Genomic DNA, 16623 nt, shown 5'->3' with positions numbered 1-16623 from the left:
CGAATGCAAGTTATTCAATACTAATTCGGTCGGAATCATCCGAACTGGAAAGAAATTAAAAAAACATTGTTCATTGTTCTCAAAAAATCATGAATCATATTACTTTTATTGTAAATAATATACAGAAATGAATGAACATTTATAATGAATTTAGAGGACAGGTTGGGAATAGGAAAGAACATTCAGGTTCCAACTTCGCCATTCCATGTGAATGATCATCATCAAGTGTCACTGATTGCATTTCTCACAAGCAATTCCTCACTTTATATATTCTATCATTAAAAGCAATACAATAACATTCATTTTTGTTGAAGAAGGCAATAGTCTTTCTTACTGTTATATTCTATGATATATATGATGCAGATCAAAATTGAATGTTTTCCTTATCGTTTTACGATAAGTTATAGTAATGAATGACACCTTAAATTGATTGTGAAAAAATTATGAAACTATCATCTGTATTTCCTGCCATTTCCATTTGCCACCCTCCTATCACGGTATCTTGATCTAGAGAAGGATAATGAATCATCTCCTTCCTGTGCACCCATTAGCTACTCAAAGAAATAATGGTATCGTACTCAAAAGCCTAGGACTCGAGTGAACAATCAAGAATAATTCAATTAAAGCAAAGAATAATTTTTCACATGATAGATCAGAAATCAGTTTAAAAAAAAATTGATAGAATAATTCAATTAAAGCAAAGAATAATTTTTCACATGATAGATCAGAAATCAGTTTAGAAAAATTTTTGAATGCACGCAGACTGTCGATTTTATTTAATCAACCATCAGTGAATTATAGCAGCGCATATAGTGTTTCAGCATTTAGAAATGTTTAAATATTTGAATTTCAATCATATTTGAGTTACTCCTTCGGAATTGAAAAAGTAAAAAAAAAAAAATAATAATATCGATTGACCTGGTTGGCTCAGGTCTGGTGTCAGAGTTTTCAGGTCGCACCTGATCAATTACAGGGCCCTTGATATGATCTAACTTTTTAGGCTGCCGGGAACGGCGATTTAAGGTAAGTTGGAGATTAAGATTTTACTTTTTCTATCTTAAAAAAATCTTGTTGATGAGAAAAAGTCTCTGGACATTGTTCTACTCTCGTAAATTTAATTGGAAAAAATCGGAAATTGAGATGTTTAGTACCAAATTCTGAGTTTTCTCTCCCATAATAATTGTAACGCTTCATCAATAAACGAGTACCCAAGCAATAAGAATAAAAGGGACACTGTTCGAAGTCATTAAATATAGTCAGACAAAAACGAAAAAATTAAGTCTATAAGCATACCATGGGTAAGGTCCATCTCTTATTATCTCTTCTACGTATATTTTAAAAATCATCTTCACATTTCATTTGTGCCTGTTCATAATGGAAGAAAGTAAACTTAGAAATAGACCTAGTCTAGACAAAACAAGTGTAACTTTCAACCATCAACTCAAATGGACAACAGTTTATTACTAACACAAAGAGAAACTCATGATCTCCGACAACGTAGAAGATTTTTAAGGTTCCCAGTAATGATCAATAAAGTCCAATTCATTCCTAATTAGCCACTTTCCATTTCAACAGAACATTCTCCGTTCAAATCTACTCGCTTAAACTTACAGAGAACAGCCTGTCTTCTACTTACTTATTTATATTCTTTATTATCTTATTTTGGACACTTTCACAATTCACATTCATGCTATCATAAGTACTGGATTAGAACATAATATTATAGTGCTGGGTTAAATGGGTCATTGAATCCTTGCAGTTTCTGAACAAATAATTATTATTATTTATTATGTATTTACTATAATAATTAGCGTCAATGTAGCAAGATTTATCGTGATTTTCAATGAACTATTTCCCAATCCAATATTGAGATGCTGCTGAGGATGCTACCCACATGAGCTCAAGGCTTGTGCGCAGGAGTGATGAGCGCGACCAGTTTGAAACAATTAGGAAATGAATTTGAAGCACTCAACTGTCAGCGAAGCTGACTCATGTAGCCATCATTACAACAAAAGAACCAAAACCACGTTACTTCTCTAATATTTAAGTTTTCAAATCCTTCAGTGTTTACAAATAATGATCAATTATTGCTCTAGTGCTGGAATAACATTATCGCCCTAACTTATTCACTATTATTGAATCATCGAGTGTTCAATTTTTCTTTAAATTATCCACAAATTTGACAGAAACCGAATCGTCTGTAGGACTTCGTCATCCTCATCTAACCCTTAGCTTCTCCTAATTCACAACTGGATTTAAGACATCTTCCAGAAACCGGACCACGCTCTATTTAATTCAATATGTCAATTACGACCCGATTACAAAAATAATCAAATCGCTTGAACGAGTTTTTGATCAACAAGCCAAACGGTTCAATTGATCCGCATAGCAGATTAGGATTCGAATTAAATAATCATTGAACAGCTATTAATCTACTAAACTAGGTCATCTTCCAGAAACTTCTCGCTGATTTTTGTTCGAAGACAAATCAGTGAAATGAGAACTCAAACTTGAGACTTAATCATGACTTAAACTTAGGGCCATATGCTAACACTAGGTTCAACGCTAAACCACGTTTACTTATAGATATGGTTGCATTTATCATAATGTGTTTCATACGGGGAAAACGAAGAGCTGACATTTCTCCGTTTAAACCGAGTATCTGCATTAAAAGCCTTAATCATTCAGTATACATTAATAAGTTTTGCATGACTTTGGTTCCCAATTACCTAGACGATTTTAGTCTGAGCTAAAATAAAAAATAATTTACTATTAAAGAATCCTACGGCCCTTGATGAGACAGGAATATCTTGAAATCTTGTGGTAAGAATATTGAATGCTATTATAAAATCTATCTCAACGCCGCATTCAATTCTTGTATAAATGTTATGCAATAGTTTTTCTTGCTAGAAAAATTGTAGTGTAAATATAATCCTTTCTGTGAAATGGCATGTAAATTCAATTTTCTGTAACAAGCGTCTGGTGCACTGTAAGAAGGAGGAGCGCTTTCCAAATTGATTTCTACTGAAAGGTGACTACTGCTTCAGTTATCAATTTGTTAGACCATAGCAAAATGTGTTAAGAACGGCTGTAAAAAGCCTACAGTAGGCCTACATAATGAAGTATGAATTTTGTATAATACACCGCAAGTATTAAAATATTATGAATGTTGATTCCAGAACATTAGTGAAGTTATCAATGTAACACAATCACAATCATCTCACATACAGTGTATATCGTGAGAGTGTTTGATAAGAGTGCTCATATAGGCTTACTTACTGAACCTTGAAATGCCGAATCTAATCGAATCAATCCAAATTTCACTCACTCTAGAACAAGTGATTACAACTAGTAATTTCACTCACTCTAAAATGAACAAGCAGTATGTCTATCTATAGCAAATCTAATATTTCAAACCTCATATTATGAAGCTCATTCATTATATGTGCTTAACCTGCACAAAAGAATGATTCTTGTGAATTCTTTCATTAACCTAGAATCTGGAATTTCATTTTTCACTCTGGAAGTGAATATTGAAGTGGGCCTACCAATTTTCCCTCCCACAGAATATACCGGATGTGGAATATGAAATTGGAATATCACTATAGACTAATTTAAAAGGTCAGACAGATATTTTTATGTTTGAAAGCCAAAACTATTATTACTAGGGTTAAGTAATCGCAATATTGTAATTTTTTGTAATTAATTGAATGGGATGAAGTTAAAGAATATTACTGTACATAGAAACGGAGAGATCTTACCATCAGGAACAAATAAAAAAAAAATACGAAAATTTTAATAATGTAATAATATATGTTGTAGACTTTACTGAGAGAAACGTAATTTATTAACATCTACTTGTGTAAGGCAATTAAATAATGACAGCATTCTCCTTGGAGGAGCTTCAGCTATGGTGGGATTTACATTTTATCATCAGCACTTTTCACAAATAACAATGCTCCCCCTAATTCATACTGACAGTTCAAAGTGAATACATCACTATACATAACTACAACAATATACTGGATACACGATACTCGGCGGCAACGACAATCGTGATGACATTAAAATCCTTTTTGGATTTCTGCCAATGACAAACACCAAAAAAAGATAATGGGATTGTTGAGTGCGTGAGAAAATGAGCATCTTCTCATATTGCCGTATAGGATAGGATAATCTACTGAGCAATTCAATCAGTATCTGATATAAGCAACCACAAACAAGTCCCAGCAACTAGTATGCGATAGGATAGTCATTGCAACCAGATTTGATTCTCGTGAATACTCTCCACTCAGGATTATCTTGAGATGATCTTATGTAATAAACAATGAGGTGGTTCTACTAGTTAGAGTATAAAGTGTCTGTTTATTCAACTGATACTGCACAATGTTAAGTATTATTCTGGCTTCTAATACCTAGTTTGTCTTCATATTTTGTTCTGTTTTATTCTCTTCAAATTATCAAGAGAGAATATTTATTAAAATTTAGGGATTGGGACTCAATGGGAAGGTTGCGAAACTCTAGCCTACTGACCAAAAGATGAGCTCAACTAACCAAATTAAAATATTTGACAATGTTTCTTGACACATCACAGACAAAACAGTTTTTCAATATTATTGATATGAATCCATTGGTAAAAATTGGACACTAACTATGATTAAATCAAATCTACCGACTACACAATCAAATCAAGTGTCTAGAGATTGACAAACCTACAAATCGTATAGGGCCTACACACAAAAAAGTACTATATACATGTATTTATGACATTTATTTATGATTGTCAAAAGACATTTTTGATAAGACACTTTATCATATTTGAGTGAACTTTACAAGTTAAGTTTGAATAAATACCGGTGAGAAAGGCATGAGGAAACGGGGGAGGACAATTTCAATCATTTTACCATAGCTTGAAAATTATCCCACTTCCGTCGTCGTCATGCGTTTTGTACCGGTGTGCTGAAGTATGTCTTGAATTTCTTCTCAATTTATTCAAACTCAACTTGTGAGAATTAATTTCATCGTACTTGAACTACTTGCCAGAATGATAGAAGAAGTAACAATAAGGCACTGCGGCAAGAATAATAAAAAAGCACAAAAAAGCACTGTGACAAGAAAAAGCACATCAGTTCCAGTGCACTGTTATGTCCGTACAAGTACAATGAGGTTCAATTTAATGAATTAGTAATCATTTAAGTACTGTAGATTGATAAAAGTGAAAATTTTATTGAAATTATATTGATAAATTGTTTGAGATTGTTCGCAAGTAGATATAACTAAATCGGTTTTTACTTTATAACACAAACATTCTAAAATTCGCCAAGAAAATGTAATCTACGTGCAGACCAAATTGATGTATTGCAGGAAAGCAATGTGAGAGAAGAGTGGCCTTGCAAGGATGACTTGCTATTAATAATTGAAAGATTGCGACAGGTGCATATCATTCAGAGACAAACGTATGCCCTGCTATGAAGGCCATGATCGTGCTGTACAATGCATATTAAAAAAAGGCGGAAAATTCCGAATTACCAGGATAATGGAGAAAGGTGTTTGATCTTGAAACATGGGTGTCTGCAATTAATTGGGATATGAACGCTTTAATTCTGGCAATACTTTATGATTTTTTCTTTTCTCATTGTATTTTTATGTTAAATTATTCAACAACAGGCCTGATGAATAATATGCATTATTATAGTCTATTCTATTGGTTCTAATTATATGAATTTTCTGTGACAGGGTACAAAGTTTCCCATTCTGAGAGGAATTGGATGTTTGAGAGGGATATGCTCGAACAAAGCTTTATCTGTTCTGATATTACCAAATTCATATTTTTGAAATCACCTGAATACTATGCACACTTAATCATTGCAATACGAATATGTATAATAAAATATGACGGTACAGGTTGTGACTTGTGATGACTAATATTGATTTTGAAGGACGTGAGACTTGTCACTGCAATCTATAGATGTTCAACTTTTTTAAAAAGAATCAAATCAAGAACTAGAAGTACAGATAAAGTAGTAGGCTACCTATTTTATTCTCTCAATAGTGCTTCATATAAAATAATATTATTGTTCAATGTCTAATGTGTAAGTTTGTAGGCTACGGTAATCATTTCTAAATGGAACATAGAATGCATGCTGATTTAAAGCTTTACATATGTAGATCAATACGGTATATAGAATATTATATAAATTTTTCAGCTTCATTGATCCCTTAAAATATTTCTAACAAAATCCTTCTCTTCAAGCGTGTGAGTAAGCGTCCAGAAAACTTCCAAAGAATAAAAAGTAGTAAGGTTATTGTAATGAATAATAAATAGATCCTTCTGATCGTTCTAATCATGAAATTAGAAGCACTGTCACCCTTCAATTATAGGAGGCTTCCGAAAATGTAAACAATTTATTAAACTGAAGAACAATAGATAGAAAGTATTGTTATGTAAAATATGAGTAGATGAAGAGTCCAACATAACATCAGACACTTTAATTAAAAAGCAACACAAAGAAAATTGTCAAATTCATTTTGAATTTAAATAATGAATAGAATCGCATGGAACTTGATAATGATATGTTAATTTCTATTGATTATATTGGTAGTGATTTTTTAATTTGCATGAACCAACCATCGATAGGAACTATATTCACAAACAAAAGAATTATATCAAATTCTCCAATCACAATTCAGTCAAATGTATCACAAATACATACATAACAATTTGTATATAGATATTTTCAAGATTTACATGAATTGCAATGAGAGGGGTCTTATTCTTAGACAATAGAGTTCAAATAAGTCCCCCAACTGAAACGTTAAGTTTTTCTGTCCACAACACAGGAAAATTTCCATATATTATATAAATTTGATGAAATATAGATTACCGTATCGAATAGATTCTGCCTTATCATATTGGAAGAAATTTCCTCAAGCATTTCTCGATCTCTATACCGTTCCTACATTCCCAATCCTTCTGTACCTGATAAAAATGATAAAATTTGACAACAAATCAACTGACTTTGCTAGTTGGAAGCTAAAATTATTGACAGTGAGAAGAAATACCTCATTCTGAAATCTCTATTTTGATTGTAAGGGTTTCATCATTGCACATGAATCAAAAAGTATTTTTACACGCGACACAGTGGAAATCGGTCATTATCATCATCATTGAAACATTCATCTCAAATTCATTCCTGAAGTCTAATAGGTAGGGTAATATTGAATTTCAATAGTCATATTGAGAGAGATTTCATTAGTCTATCACTTCTCAGATTCAGGTTGCAGCCTCCACTTTCAACTCTGCAAATTATTTATCGGAATATTATAAACAACAACCACACTATCTTTATCCGCAAGTGGGAGAAGAGTGCTGGTCAACTCATTCATGATTTATACATAGAAAATCGAAGAAACTTTATAAAAACTGATTCATTCCATCATATTTATTTAATGTCAGTATTCATTTATTTATATTGGAAGTAACTTATCTTTATTTCTCTAAGGTCACACATTTTCAACTCTGTAACTTTTCTGAATTATAAACAAAACAACTAATAGCCTTCTCCAGTTGAAAGCATAAATTACTCACAGATAGAGAAGGAATCATTTCGATGTTGATAGTGGACTTTCATCAGTCGCTCGGCATGCTTGATGGTGTAGCTGGTGTGAAAAGGATTCACGGCAATCCGTGGTTCACTGAGCACTGGGAGACGATAGAAAAGAGTATTCCCACTTGAGAAGCAGTCAGTTACTGTTGCTGTCCCCTGGCATTCCGGTCCTGTTTTGACAGAGGTTGTCGCGCTACTGGCGATAGGATCACTCTCAAACTCCTACAAACTGGTACCCGAGGAGAGGGGTCGCGACTTCGAGAGAGTTTACTGACAAACGTCCACTCTGTGCTAGTGATCGCGCGTTTAATGGAAACAAGCTGAGACGCTTCTCGGTAATGTCTTCTTTTAAGCTCCCTTCCACCATCGTTGTAATGCCTAGCTGAACATAATAGCGTCTGCCGATTGAAATCAATTGCCATATCTTTCTCTCTTTTCTCATGGTGGTTCTTATAGACATCTATTTTTTCAAAAGTCTGGAAATCAGTATATTATTGATAAATTTTCTCTAATATGACCGCAAATCAATTTGTTTTCCATTAACTAAAAATGGTGATTTATGAAATTATTTTGCACAACTAAAATTTAATTTATACAAATTTCGTTCTTCAGAAACTGAAATTTACTGAATAAGTAAAGACAAATTCAATATTAAAGAATCCATAAATTGAATTTTTGCCAAACAATATGCTGAATAACATGCTATTCATTCAACTTCTATTCAACCATTTTTCATGGCTGAGAATCAAATAATATTACTTAATCCTTAATCTATAAAAATCTTACTTTTAATGTTTATATTTTGTTAAGCTTATATTATCTAGCCTGCTTTTCAACTATGTTCTTGTTATCTTGTTGTTGTTTTGCTGTTTGTATTATTTTTTATTGTTTATATTTCAATTTCTATATATTATTACATAACAATTCTATTAAGAAATAGAATCTATTTTCATTTCATGTTCAATTTTCTATTGAAAAATAGAATTTATTATTTGTCAAAGTGGTGTGTACGGTTAGAATTAGAATAAATTAATAAATGTAAATCAATGTGAAAAATATATTCTCACTAGCCACGGAAATGTTGCGGTAGAATTCAGTTATGAAACAAAAACAAACATCAAATTATAATTGTGATCTCATAAATCACCAATCAAGCAATGAAGCAAAACATGTTATGAAACAGTAGAAATATTTCTTTGAAAGAAATATATTTTCTCTCTGTCATTAAACCATATTGCTTCATTGCTCTATGACTTCAGGAAGTTAACATTATTTTTATTCGGAAGTTAATCCTGATGAAAAACCAAAAGTTCAACGAATATTAACACAGCTAACCTATATTACACTAAATCTATATTCTACTGAATTTTAATATTATCAACATCAAATCAAAACTTATCAACAATCGAACAAATTAACAATTGAAACTCTTACTTCCAATACAGCAATACAGGGGTGCCCACAGGGGGGTAGGGGCGAAGAGGCATTCATTTAAATTCTTGAGGGAGGGTCTCAATAACAATTCTTGCACTCCCAAAAAAGTTTAGCAGAGGTTTTTGCGAGGGTGCCTTATTTGTGAGGGAGGCCAGAACTAAATTTAGGATATTTGAAGGTGGTACGGATTGGGGGGTGGGCACCCCTGCAATCCATATTATATTTTGATCCATTATTTATAACTTCCAATTATTCTTTAAATATATTTTTTTAAATCTATCATGTTCAACTCTGGTAGCTTGTCTCTAAATGTTAATTGAAGAAATTTAATCCACTTAGTTTCTAAACTACTATAAATAATGATGAAAAGATAAAAGTGCCTCATCAAACATATTTTTATCTTCTTTTGGAGACGAAGATGCCAACATGAAACTGGTTCATCTCTTATGACAAGACAAATAAACTAATGAGGATGAATGCAATAGTCTAGGTATTATCCGAACCACCGGAAGTGATATAATATCCTATACTATTAAACGAGCAATTTCTGTTTAGATGTTTGGATGTTTATATGTTTGTATTTCACCGGATCTCGAAAACGGCTCTAACGATTCTCAACAAATTCAGACCATAGAAGGTTTATAATATAAAAATTCGATTGCACTAGGTCTCATCCCTGGGAAAACTCGCTGAAGGACATTAAAAAATTAATTATTATTCATCCTTGGAAAAACAGCTGATAATAATTAGTCTGTTGATGATGGAAGTGAGTGAGCGAGTTCATGTGTGTGGGACTGTGTCAAAATTATGACTCAGCTGTTGAACTTTTGTAATCATTCAATCAGGTACTTAGTACCAGTTTCAAAAAAGCAGGGTTATTTCCAATCCTGATTAATTCCAGTAGAACCATCTTTTTGAAATGGTCTTCTCTGATTGGGTTCACGTGAAATTATTCAGGATTAATTTAGGTAAGGTTTGGTTTTTTTTTGATATTTTCAGCTTTCAAGGTTTAGAGTTCTGCATACAGGAATAATTAGGAGAGGATTTTTGAATCAATTCTTTCATGATACTGTGACTGTTCTTCTGAATTCAAAGTTGTGAATGTAAACATGGATGGCAATTACCTCCAGGTAATGCAGTAGTGTTGAAGTTTGAGATACAGAGTCAGCAATAAGCATTGGCATTGCTATTGGTGTATGCTTTGGTGTCGGCTTTGGCATCGGCGTTGATATTGGCATTGGCGTTGGCGTAGCTATTGACATCAGCACAGGCATCGGCGTTGATTTTGGTGTTGGCATCAGCATTGGCGCAGGCATTGGCGTAGCTATTGGCATTGATTTTTGTTGTTGGCATTGGCGCAGATTTTGGCATTGGCGTAGCTATTGGCATTGGCGCAGGCATTGGCATTGATTTTTGTTGTTGGCATCAGCATTGGCGCAGATTTTGGCATCAGCATTGGCGCAGGCATTGGCGTAGCTATTGGCATTGATTTTTGTTGTTGGCATTGGCGCAGATTTTGGCATTGGCGTAGCTATTGGCATTGGCGCAGGCATTGGCATTGATTTTTGTTGTTGGCATCAGCATTGGCGCAGATTTTGGCATCAGCATTGGCGCAGGCATTGGCGTAGCTATTGGCATTGATTTTTGTTGTTGGCATTGGCGCAGATTTTGGCATTGGCGTAGGCTATGGCATTGATTTTTGTTGTTGGCATTGGCGCAGATTTTGGCATTGGCGTAGCTATTGGCATTGGCGCAGGCATTGGCATTGATTTTTGTTGTTGGCATCAGCATTGGCGCAGATTTTGGCATCAGCATTGGCGCAGGCATTGGCGTAGCTATTGGCATTGATTTTTGTTGTTGGCATTGGCGCAGATTTTGGCATTGGCGTAGCTATTGGCATTGGCGCAGGCATTGGCATTGATTTTTGTTGTTGGCATCAGCATTGGCGCAGGCATTGGCGTAGCTATTGGCATTTTGGCGTAGTTATTAGTGTTAATATTGTTGTAGGTATTAGTGTAGGCATCAGCATTGGCACAGATTTTGGCATCAGCATTGGTGCAGATATTGGCTTCGGCACAGGCATCGGCGTAGATATTGGCGTTGGCATCAGCACAGGCATCGGCGTAGATTTTGGCGTAGTTATTGGTGTAGGCCGCAGCGTTGATTTTGGCGTAGATATGTCACACTAGTTCGAAAATCACCCAAATGTTCTTAACACTCTTCATGGCGTTCACTTGTTGCTGATTTCGAGATTCACATGATAACTATTTCAATGTTAATGTCTGTGCTGTACCTGTTATCTTAAAATGCTTATAAACTAAAAAGAAAAACTTTGATTAGGCTATCAATACAATCTAATACACATAAAAATTATTTTAAGTATCTATGAAATTGAAATTTGTTAACATCTTATTATACAGTCAGCAATACATAAATTGTGAAATATGGACATATCAATGATAATTTAAAAAAATTCATTCATTTTCATCTATTCACTGTTCAAATATCAAAATTTAATCCATTCTTCAAAATAGAAATAGAATTTCATAACACCCTGTATCATTATCAAAATTGTAAAAAACATCATATCACACAACAAAAATTTAATTTCAATACATTATATCAATAATTTCAGACAATTGGTCTTCAATTCACAATCATTTCATAATATATCTGCATTTCATTATCATTTAATATAACATTTCATTTATAGCAAGTTCATTTCACATTTATGATTTATCATTCAGGGTTTCAAAATTATTTAGTTTTAATTTTGTTCAAAAATTGTATAAAAAGCAATTATTTAATATTATTAATCATCGTTTGTTGGATACTATAGTTTATTTCGACTCTTCAATGTTCTAAACACAAACTACATTTCATGACAAAACTTTACTATCAATCATTAAACAAGAAACCATTCAAAACATCAATAATATTTTGCTTCAAAGGCAAACAATATTCATAAGTAATCATCATTTTGCATCTATGGCAATCAACATTATTAATCATTATTTTGCATCTATGGCAATCAACATTGTTAATCAACACAAAAAATATTATCTCATTACTGCCTCTCTAAGTCATAACCTCTGTTATTCCTTCTTTAGGCAATAATGGGTTTCCATCTCAAAAAAAACAATCACATACCAGCAAAATTCTAATCAACAACCCCACTAAAAATTCTACATACACTCCAGCATCCATTTCAAACGATAATCAATCATATCAAAATTTATAGAACAAACAGTTTTAAATTTGAAAAAAAAAAATATCAATTACAAAACACTTTAGAAAAATTTTAGCCTTTAACTCATTTCAATTGATAATATAACACAACGTTTTAAATTAAACCAATTATTTTTTAAAATAATTTAAAATTTAAAGACTGTATAATAAGTACAAACATTTCAAGATTATAATACAAAGATGATCAAGATGAAATATGGGTAAATAAGTTCCCTAAAAAAATACAAACAAGAGAAAAAGAAAACTGGGTAAATAAATTCCCTAAAACAACACACACAAAATTGATACACTTCACATAAGTGATACATGATGAAAAAATATGCCACAAGCAAACAATTATTTACACAACAATGGATAGATTTTAGAAAAGTTAAGTTTTATCAACAATTTAAAGATTAGGAAAATAAGCTACTATTTTAACTTCCAAAATTATTTCAGAAAAATACAAATTTAAATGACTATGGACAAGATTGGTTAAGATATGCTTCATAGAAGAAATTTACTGAATATTACACAAAGATAGGAAAGAATTGAAATTTGAAAAGATCAAGGGCCAAGAAAAATAGGCTATAGGAAAGAAAAAAGATACAATTATGGACTCTTACCATACATAGTATTTACGGTCATTGCTATTCTGAATCCCGGCATGACACAGGATTCCTAATCATTGTGTGTTGGGGAATACCCTTTCATCATGTGATTCATTGTCATCATCTTGTAAGTAAGCAACTTGAAACAACCTTTGAATACTAACAAATCAATGGAGACTTTGCGTTTTGTTTTCTTCAATAGCATGATTTTATTCATGGGTTCATTAGTTTCAACCAAGCAATTTTGCTCACAAAAGTCAATCATGCTCACTTGAGAATGCATTGCATACACCTTTTCAATTCTCAGTTGAAAGTTGAACTCATCAACTTGACTCAAAGCAACATTCATTTTGTTCACATTGTTCCTAACCTCCACAGAAACCTGTCTCATGTAATCATTCATTTTATTTACTGTTTTCCTAACTTTCGATGTAGTAATCTGATCCATAGAAACATTCGATTTGTTTACTGTTTTCCTAACCTTCAATGTAGCAATAGTACTTTCTTGATAGTTGACTTTCAATGAAGACAACTCCCTACCTACTTCTTTACTCAATTTTACTATCTCATTAGGGTTGACTTTTTCAACAACAGTAACTAGGCCTACATTTTCAGAAACTTGAATGAGTTGATCTTGTAACTTAACACTACTATCATCCTGCTTCAATTTGTTTTCATCTTCATCTTCATCTTTCAATGTTTCATGTGCACTTTTCAATAGAAGGTTTATACTAACCTGCTCTAGTCTTATATTAGTACATTCTTGCTTCAGATCATCAAACCTAGCATTAAACTTAGCATTTTGCTCATCAAATCTAGCATTTTGTTCATCAAATCTAGCATTTTGTTCATCAAATCTAGCATTAAACTTAGCATTTTGCTCATCAAATCTAGCATCTAGCTTATCAAACCTTTGTGTTAAGAATGCTATAAGATTCAGATCATTTTTAATGTTTGCCATTTTGTAATATGCACTGATTCATTAAAACTTGATCTCTCTTGAACCGACTTCCCACTCAGCAACAAACCATTCATAACCTATCAAGATATCTATCTACTAATAATTTCTATAACCAGGGATTTCATGGTGTACCATTTGGGACATATTTATTTTGTAATTCGGTCCCACCACAGGGGTAACATTTGCCGTGCTACCAATTTTTCCTTAAACGGTTGGAATAGCATTTAACACCTATCAAACCAAGGACAGTTGTCGGCTCCAATAAAATAGATTCTTGATAAACTGTGAATGGATCTATTGCCTATGAATGAGAAATCCAGTTTTCAGAGCAAATTAACTTATAATCTTCAGATGAAAATACACAAAATACAGAAAGAGAAAATATCTTAAGACTAATTATTTCAAGTAACTACGAACTAAAATACTTATCTAGTTTACAGTTGAAACATAGTGGCTATTGGCTTGACTATACAAACAGCAAATTATGCACAAAAATTTATATAAAACTCAATTTAAAACATTAATAAATTCACTTAAACAGACAATAATTCAGAGCACAAAATTACACAAGCAACAGCCAGCCATGTTTTCAGAAGAAGGGCAGAACAGGGAAAAAACATAAGTTGCCAGTCACGAAAACAACGCCCTGTTCAATATCGATCTCCACAGACACGTCATCAAAAAATTATAACTTATAAGTTTAGAATTCACATTCTACATCTATTCTCAATAAAACTTTATTTTGAATATGTTATTTTAAATTTTTATATATATCTCGATTTAAATAAACCTTTTATCCAGTAATATGTTAACCCTGCCTCGGTGACACCATGGAACAATGCAACAAACATTCACGATAATAAATTCTCTGTCAAAAAATTTGTCCGTCTATTGATAACTCTGACATTTACTATAAAGTTCCATAAGATCTCGAATTGAAGATTCGATTCAAATGTGAGAAGAAAAATGTAATATTACAATGTAAATATAAATTTATGATAGAAATCAATACACATATTTTTCTTGCTTTCGATAGATTTGGTTTGCATCTCATCTGCATATTTCTAGTATTTCTCTTGCTTCATTTACATAGTTTTATATTTCTCATCAGTTTAATCCTGTCTCTACCTCATCTTCTATCTCATATACATTTGAACTCTCATAAAGTCTCCATTTCGTTTCGTCCACAACACACGCACTCTTGCTTATAATATATCAGCACTTCACTTTTCTGTACAATCAGAAATAAATATTCATGCTTGAATTACTTCAAGAAAAACATCCTCTCACTAGCCACGGAAATGTTGCGGTAGAATTCAGTTATGAAACAAAAACAAACATCAAATTATAATTGTGATCTCATAAATCACCAATCAAGCAATGAAGCAAAAAATGTTATGAAACAGCAGAAATATTTCTTTGAAAGAAATATATTTTCTCTCTAACTGTCATTGAACCATATTGCTTAATTGCTCTATGACTTCAGGAAGTTAACATTATTTTTATTCGGAAGTTAATCCTGATGAAAAACCAAAAGTTCAACGAATATTAACACAGCTAACCTATAGTACACTAAATCTATATTCTACTGAATTTTAATATTATCAACATCAAATCAAAACTTATCAACAATCGAACAAATTAACAATTGAAACTCTTACTTCCAATACAGCAATACAGGGGTGCCCACATGGGGGTAGGGGCGAAGAGGCATTCATTTAAATTCTTGAGGGAGGATCTCAATAACAATTCTTGCACTCCCAAAAAAGGTTAGCAGTGGTTTTTGCGAGGGTGCCTTATTTGTGAGGGAGGCCAGAACTAAATTTAGGATATTTGAAGGTGGTACGGATTGGGGGGTGGGCACCCCTGCAATCCATATTATATTTTAAACCATTATTTATAACTTCCAATTATTCTTTAAATATTTTTTTAAATCTATCATGTTCAACTCTGGTAGCTTGTCTCTAAATGTTAATTGAAGAAATTTAATCCACTTAGTTTCTAAATTACTATAAATAATGATGAAAAGATAAAAGTGCCTCATCAAAAATATTTTTATCTTCTTTTGGAGACGAAGATGCCAACATGAAACTGGTTCATCTCTTATGACAAGACAAATAAACTAATGAGGATGAATGCAATAGTCTAGGTATTATCCGAACCACCGGAAGTGATATAATATCCTATACTATTAAACGAGCAATTTCTGTTTAGATGTTTGGATGCGTATGTTTGTATTTCACCGGATCTCGGAAACGGCTCTAATGATTCTCAACAAATTCAGACCATAGTAGGTTTATAATATAAAAAATCGATTGCACTAGGTCTCATCCCTGGGAAAACTCGCTGAAGGACATTAAAAGGATAATTATTATTCATCCTTGGAAAAACAGCTGATAATAATTATTTCGTCGTCTATTGATGATAGAAGTGAGTGAGCGTGTCAAAATTATGACTCAGCTGTTGAACTTTTGTAATCATTCAATCAGGTACTTAGTACCAGTTTCAAAAAAGCAGGGTTATTTCCAATCCTGATTAATTCCAGTAGAACCATCTTTTTGAAATGGTCTTCTCTGATTGGGTTCAAGTGAAATTATTCAGGATTAAATAACCGACTTTTGTGCAACCGGGCCTTTGTGAAGGGAATTTTTGCATTCCTCTGGGAATTGATCTCAATTTACTGTGATTAGATAGAACATTTCTGTATGAACTATGAATGTTATTATAATTTCTTCTTTCGTAATATTTTTTTATGCTATTGTACTCCAGAGCGAAGCTCGGT

At 32.7% G+C, this 16623-nt stretch overlaps 1 non-coding gene across 1 annotated transcript in view; it reads right to left on the bottom strand.

The window, feature by feature from the left end:
• The window catches only part of LOC111046391, a 33924-nt gene extending 25991 nt beyond the window's left edge, over positions 1–7933 (bottom strand). The window contains exons 1-2 of the transcript XR_005572488.1: positions 7589–7933; positions 6885–6979 (exon numbers count right to left, since the gene is read on the bottom strand). This is a non-coding gene — a transcript (uncharacterized LOC111046391). The remainder of the gene's footprint in view (positions 1–6884; positions 6980–7588) is intronic.
• Between the last annotated feature and the right edge of the window lie 8690 nt (positions 7934–16623).

Source organism: Nilaparvata lugens, chromosome 11 (genome assembly GCF_014356525.2).
Source record: "Nilaparvata lugens isolate BPH chromosome 11, ASM1435652v1, whole genome shotgun sequence".
In the NCBI taxonomy this organism is placed as follows: domain Eukaryota; kingdom Metazoa; phylum Arthropoda; class Insecta; order Hemiptera; family Delphacidae; genus Nilaparvata; species Nilaparvata lugens.
The sequence above is the reverse complement of the archived record's forward strand: the minus strand, read 5'-3'. Positions and strand labels throughout refer to the sequence as shown.